At 31.5% G+C, this 6,612-nt stretch overlaps 1 pseudogene; it reads right to left on the bottom strand.

The window, feature by feature from the left end:
• Positions 1 to 1,924: 1,924 nt before the first annotated feature.
• Positions 1,925 to 6,585, bottom strand: LOC147276556 (serine carboxypeptidase-like 7; annotated as a pseudogene).
• Between the last annotated feature and the right edge of the window lie 27 nt (positions 6,586 to 6,612).

Genomic DNA, 6,612 nt, shown 5'->3' with positions numbered 1-6,612 from the left:
TTTCAGGCCATTTCAAAATACAGGCACAATTGTATTTAATTCATTGATATCCTTTTTAGGTGAAAAAAAAACTAATATATATCATACATTCCAAATCATTTTTAGTCTAAAAACTGAAATGTTATGTCATTTTGATATCAGATTCTCTCTCAGACTTGATATATAAACAATATTTAGATATCAGAGTATGTTTCATACCTGATATTGATATCGAGATTACATATCAGATTTTATCATATACCTGATATTGATACCAAGATTTTAAATCATATTCTACCTCAAACCTGATATTGATATCATGGTTTTATATCATATTCTACCTCAAATACGATATGTATTGATCAGAACTATTGATATTCGGATTTTATAGATATCAGTAATAATATCAAAAATGATATATAAACAATGTTTACATATCAGTTTAAAACTGATATCTAAAATGTGAACATTAGATATCACGACGCGCTATATCAGGCGGCTACCCAAATAGATATCAGTCCACGACTGATATCTATCGACATTTTTGTTGTAGTGAAATAGACCAACAAATAGATTATATAATATATATATAGTTACAAATTATAATCTTATATTAGATATAACTTATAACTTATAACCCCAATTTGCCAAAACTCCAAATGAAACCCCTACTACCCAAACCCCAAACGAAACCACAATCTCCCCAAACTCCAAACGAAATGCCAAATAAAATAAATTAAAAAAACCAAACAAATAGACTAACAAATAGATTATATAATATATATGTATATATATATATAGTTACAGATTATAATCTTATATTAGATATAACCCCAATTTGCCAAAACTCCAAATGAAACCCCAATCTACCCAAACCCCAAACGAAACCCCAAATAACTAAAACATAAAAAATAAAAAAAACCAAACAAATAGAGTAATACATAAATACTGTAATAGACCAAAAACAAAAAGAACAAATTAAAAATCACAAAATCACTTAGAAATCACTCATCACTCATCAGATAGTGGCATACCTAAATTAAACTAATTAAATAATTAATAGTATAAAGTCTGTAATATTAGAATAGAGTCAATAGACTCAATACTCAATAAGTCAATAGACCAAAAACAAAAATAAAAAATGAAAAAATCAGTAAATCACATATTCATTCAGACATTCACTCTCCAACCAAAAAAAGAAGAAGACATTCACTCATCAAGTGATTCAAGTCATCAGACAAACCTAAAGAAATTAAGAAAGCAGGTTCTTAACTTTGTTTGGTTGGCTTGTAATGCCTAAAGAAATTAAGAAAGCAAGTTCTTAACTTTGTTTGGTTGTAGACTTGTAGTTATTTTTGTTGTTGTAGTAAACTAGTAACTTTTAAGTGTTAAGCAGGTTGTATTTGATTTAACTTTTAAGTAGGTTCTTAACTTTGTTTTAAGCATGTTGTATTTATTTTAAAACCATGCATGCACCGAACTAAACCGTCTTTGCAATGGTCTGGTTTGGTTTGGTTTTTCTCTAATTTGTTCGGTTTACAACACCGAACCACACCGAGAAAACATTTATGGTGCGGTGCATGGTTCTCGGGGTGAAGTGAGCCGAACCACACCGTGCCCACCCCTATCTCAAATCATGATTTTGGTTTGTGTACTATATGATACATTAATAATGGTTAGTACATAAAATTGATAATTTTTTTTTCATGATTTCATGGCATTAGCTTTGAAAGAAAACGGCATTTTTTTTTCCATATAATAACAAGAGCTAAACAGGTTTGTCGTCCTTAAAACATGGCAATGCTCCATATATAAGTGAAGCAATTAGTCTCACACATACATAGATTTCTTATTTGACTCAATCAGAAGAAAGTAGTGAAAATTCAATCCCCCTTGTTATCAAATTAAATTTGACGTAGTAGCTAATTAAGCTAGAATATATAGATTAAAGGGTAGAATATGCTAGCCACCTAGTGATCATATCAAAACATTCTCTAGGATTGTACTCTGGAGCTGTATGTGCCCCTCCCTGCACATGCAAAAGGGAATTATTTGTTAGGTAAGTCCATGGTTAATTTATACAAATCAATGTAAGAGAAATATATTTTTAAAACTAGTCTTTTTCTGTTTTTATAAAACACTTTTCAGCTGTTTCTTTTATTAATGTTAAAAATATAATCCTTGAGTATTTTTTGAGTTGTCTTTAAATCTTACTAAGTAGTGTTTAATGGAGATTTGAGCACTACTTGAAGGAAGCCCGAATACTACTCGAATGTTATAATTTTATAACTCATTTAAAAGACTAAATGTCTTTAGAGAGAACAAATTTTGACTAGTTTTTAAAAAAATTTCAAGAATAAAATGGAGTTGGGTGTTATGTCGTCTCATGCCTTTATAGTCGCAAATGTCAAATGATACTCTTTGTTCGAATAGTAACTTGTGTATCTGCAAAAAAAATAAACGGATAAAGACAACATACATAAAACTGGGTTTTGTTAATATTGAAATTAAGTAATTAATTTCTAACAAAAAAGACTGAGGTAGGTAGATACAAACCCTGCAACTTGATCATCAGAGAACCATGGTTTCCAATCTTCATGAATTGTCAAGTTCAAGGATTCTATCCATGCTAGTGTACTTATATATGGAACTTTCATGTCGTGATCGCCACTGCAAATGCCATAAAACTTGTAATAATGATGTATAGGAAAAGTTGATGCGTCTTTATTTATTTATTTTTTTTTCTGGGGTGACTATATTATATTTTTGCATCTTTTCTTAATATATGAAAAAGCCCAACGGGCTTGGCTCGGTCCGATCCAAAACTGGAAATGTCGGGCTTGAACCAGCCCATCCCGGGCCTATGCAGACAATATCACAATAACTTTACCTGTAGACTATAGCACGGAGGGATTTTTGGGTGAGGTTTCGATGATAGTCAGCAGCACGTGCGACATCAAAAGTGTAAGGTATGGACTTATTGCATCTATTCCATTCCGCTTTTGTTCCCTGTTTGTCAATGCAAATCATCACTGCTATATCTTCCTCTTCATGATCAAGCATTATACATTCACTTCCAATTCACTTAGAAGTCATATATGCAATATGATTTTTTTACTTTTTTGAAATAAGAATATATGATTCAGATTCATAGCCTACTAGCATAGCATGCAACATATCTGCCAAAAATAATTTATACATACCTCCCTAATGTCGAGAGCCTTACGAACATTTATATCATTTGCCCAAATAATGGAGTACTGATATCTATCTTCCTGCAAAATCAAAATTTATCAAATAACATTCATCATTCTTCTCAAAATTTATATAATGATTTGGTGGGTGTGAGTGTCATAGAGAGAGAGAGAGAGAGTTAGTTACCCGACACGTTTTTCTTGGAAAGAGAAAATCTATGAAAGTATCGTCAGCGAAATCCCAAGTAGTTTGCGATATGGTTAGTTTGTTATCATCATAAGTGCATGCTGGTGACAATGCATGTGCGATATCAAGTCTCCCAGTGCACTGCATGTTCATTATGCAACGTTATCAAATCGAAGATAAAATTAACATTATTATATATATAGTCTAAATTGACAGTTTGATAACAAAACATATTACACTATTAAGTAATAACCTCTCACCTCCTCGAAAGCTTGAAGACTGTTGAGGCACAATAAATTGCTTGGATCTACATCTCTGTAGTTCCCGTTGCAATTCCTCTTAGCTGACTTCAAAAATTACATGAATTAATAAAGCAATATTGAAATTTATATTTAAAACTACTATTTAAATGAATTAATATGTATATATATGTTAGGAATAAACTTAATTTGCAATGCGATATACCTCAAATATTCTATCTGATATAAGCGCCAGGCGATGAGCGTATTGAACTCTTGAATTAAAGTCTTCATTCTGATTTGTGACTGGATTGCCCATTATGTATCCCTGAATCCATAATTAAAAGACGAAAGTACTAAATAATTCTAGCACAATGACATGAAATGAATATGAACTTATGGTAATTTAGGTATTTAATTGGGAAGTCAATTTAAGTACTTTGAGATTCATCTGTGGCTCCATCCCAGCATCAATACCTACAGTTAAAGAGAAATTAAATTGTAGCACAATGCTTTGAACAATGAAAGTATCATAAGGTGTTTAATTAATTAGCTAGGATGTCATCGATTCAAGTACTTGTCACTTAGTGTTTCTTGAGTAACTTGAGTTTATTACAATTTGTAGCATTTTAACTGACCATCTTATATGTGTATAATTTCTCTAATAGATCGAGGGATATCCACCTATATGAGAGTCCCTTAAGTAAATTATTAAATCTCACTTTTATTAAAGAAATGGTACTTATATAACAGTTATTGGGTGGCCTAGCTAGTTGGAAGGGTACGTTATGAAATTGCCCACTCTACATCCAAGTTCAATCCCCCTTCTCCCAGATAGAAAAAAAAAATAGTACATAAAATGATGAATTCATATAGTCTGAAATCCGAATAGTTTTATTTTTTTTCTTGACATGTAACATAATTTGAATATAGAATTCACCACTTGGTTCATTCTATTCCGGTGCCACATGAGCTAAAGCTTCTGAGCATGCATTGAATATGTTAATAGTTGAATTTTCCATATTAAATTGCCCGGCCTTTTCCTCATTCAAACAATTAATTGTATGTATTTATAATGGACTTCACCTCATGCAAGTAATTACCATTAGTAATCTCCTGAACAATGATGGGAACAATCTTGCCCGAGTAAGAGTCTCCAGAAATGTAAAGTGGATTTGCAAGAAACTTGGGATGAGTCATAAGCCACTGCATGAATGTGCACCATTTAAAGGAAAATGAAAAATTTATATAGAATTGGCCAAAAAAAAAAAAGAGAAAAATTTATATCAGTGATATCTTTTTTTTTTTTTTTTTTTCATTCTTATTTCATTTTGTGTTTGATTGACTTTGTATGTGAACAAAAGAGAAAATTGATCCATAACTTTTTTTGGACGAGTTGATTACATTCATGAATTCAAACTTTTAAACTTGTAATACATAACTATAATTAAAACAAGTAAAAATAAGTATAGAAAAGATTAATCCTGATCCTTAATAATGAGTGATTAGAAGAGAGAAAAACACTCAAAACAATGCGAAAATTGATATTGTATTTTCCGTTTATATATAATTTTTTTTTCATAACATGTATGTAGAGAAAAATTATAAGATATAATCGATATACCATAATTTGTTATAACCAATCAATCATGTAAGAGTATTATTGGACGATGTATTTATATTAGTAGGGTACGTATAATATTGATATCATCCACTCATATTATAACACATAGACTGGTTATATTACGTGTCAGTATATCGGTTATACAAAATAATTTCTCGTATGTAGGGGTTATGTATATGATTGGTTTCATGTGCGTATTATGGAGAGAGAAAAAAGAAAGAAAGATACATATATGTCACCAATTTTTTATTCTTAAACTAATCTTATGTCTAGTGTTAATAAATTTTGTGCAAATCTTTCAGTACTCACCCTTTGGAGAAACTCATAAGCATGTTTTGCATGAATGGTGTCACTGGTGTTATACCCTTCTGAAGTTGTGGAGTATGAGAAACCAGTACCAGCAGGAGCATCTCAAAATATTATGTTTGCTACCTGAAAAGGGAGGACCACTTGCAAAACTAAGATCAGAAGCATGTGCCTTGCATCAATATATGGTTATATATATATATATATATATAATTAATCATAAGAAAACAAAAGCCAGAGACAGAAATTCACACCTTTGTCCATGATTATGGATTCAGAACAAGTTCCAATGGATCCTTCGTTATATTGCCAAATTTGAAAGTTATTGGACCTATAATTAATTATTAAAAAACTTATCAGACCAGCCAGCCTGTAGTGCAGGGAAATAATACAATAGTACTACTATCTTTTTTTCTTTTTTGGAGAAGGTACAATATTACTACTATTAACTTATTTCTTTTGTTTTCTTCAAAAAAAAAAATTGGTTTTTTTTTTTTTTTGACCTGGTAGTCAATAGAGTCAAATAAGTAAAACAATTTCGACCACTGCTTAACACATCTATATAAATAAGTGCACCTCTATTAAAATGTAATTAATTTACCGATGGACCAAATAGTAAATGAATATATTTCATTTCCGATTGTTAATTTATTAAGAAAGTGATCATGGTCAAAATAGCAAGAGTCCAATCAAAGTAATTACAAACCAATTTCATATACGAGGCCAGAGAAAGAAGAACATCGAGGGCCTCCCGTGAGCCAAAGCAGCAGTGGATCGTTTTCCGGACTCCTTTCCGACTCAATGAAGTAGTAGAACAGTTGCAGTTCATCCGAATCGCCAGCACCCACGTACCTTGAAAAGCAAGTAATGGAGTTAACAGGAATTAAGAACATATATCATGGTGATAATCAAAGTTAATTACCCAGTTTCAAGCTTGGAAGGGAGGTCCCCGGAAAGGCCTGGTAAGCTCTTGATGATTGTCTGCGACGCACCATAGTTTGTAGTAAGCAGCAGCAGCAGCAGCACAGAGAACGCATGCCACACCCAGCTGCTCATGTTGGAATATTTACTCATCTTTTTCCT

Source organism: Dryas octopetala, chromosome 8, assembly GCF_963921425.1.
Source record: "Dryas octopetala chromosome 8, drDryOcto1.1, whole genome shotgun sequence".
In the NCBI taxonomy this organism is placed as follows: Eukaryota; Viridiplantae; Streptophyta; class Magnoliopsida; order Rosales; family Rosaceae; genus Dryas; species Dryas octopetala.
This window is presented reverse-complemented; position numbering and strand designations above follow the sequence as displayed.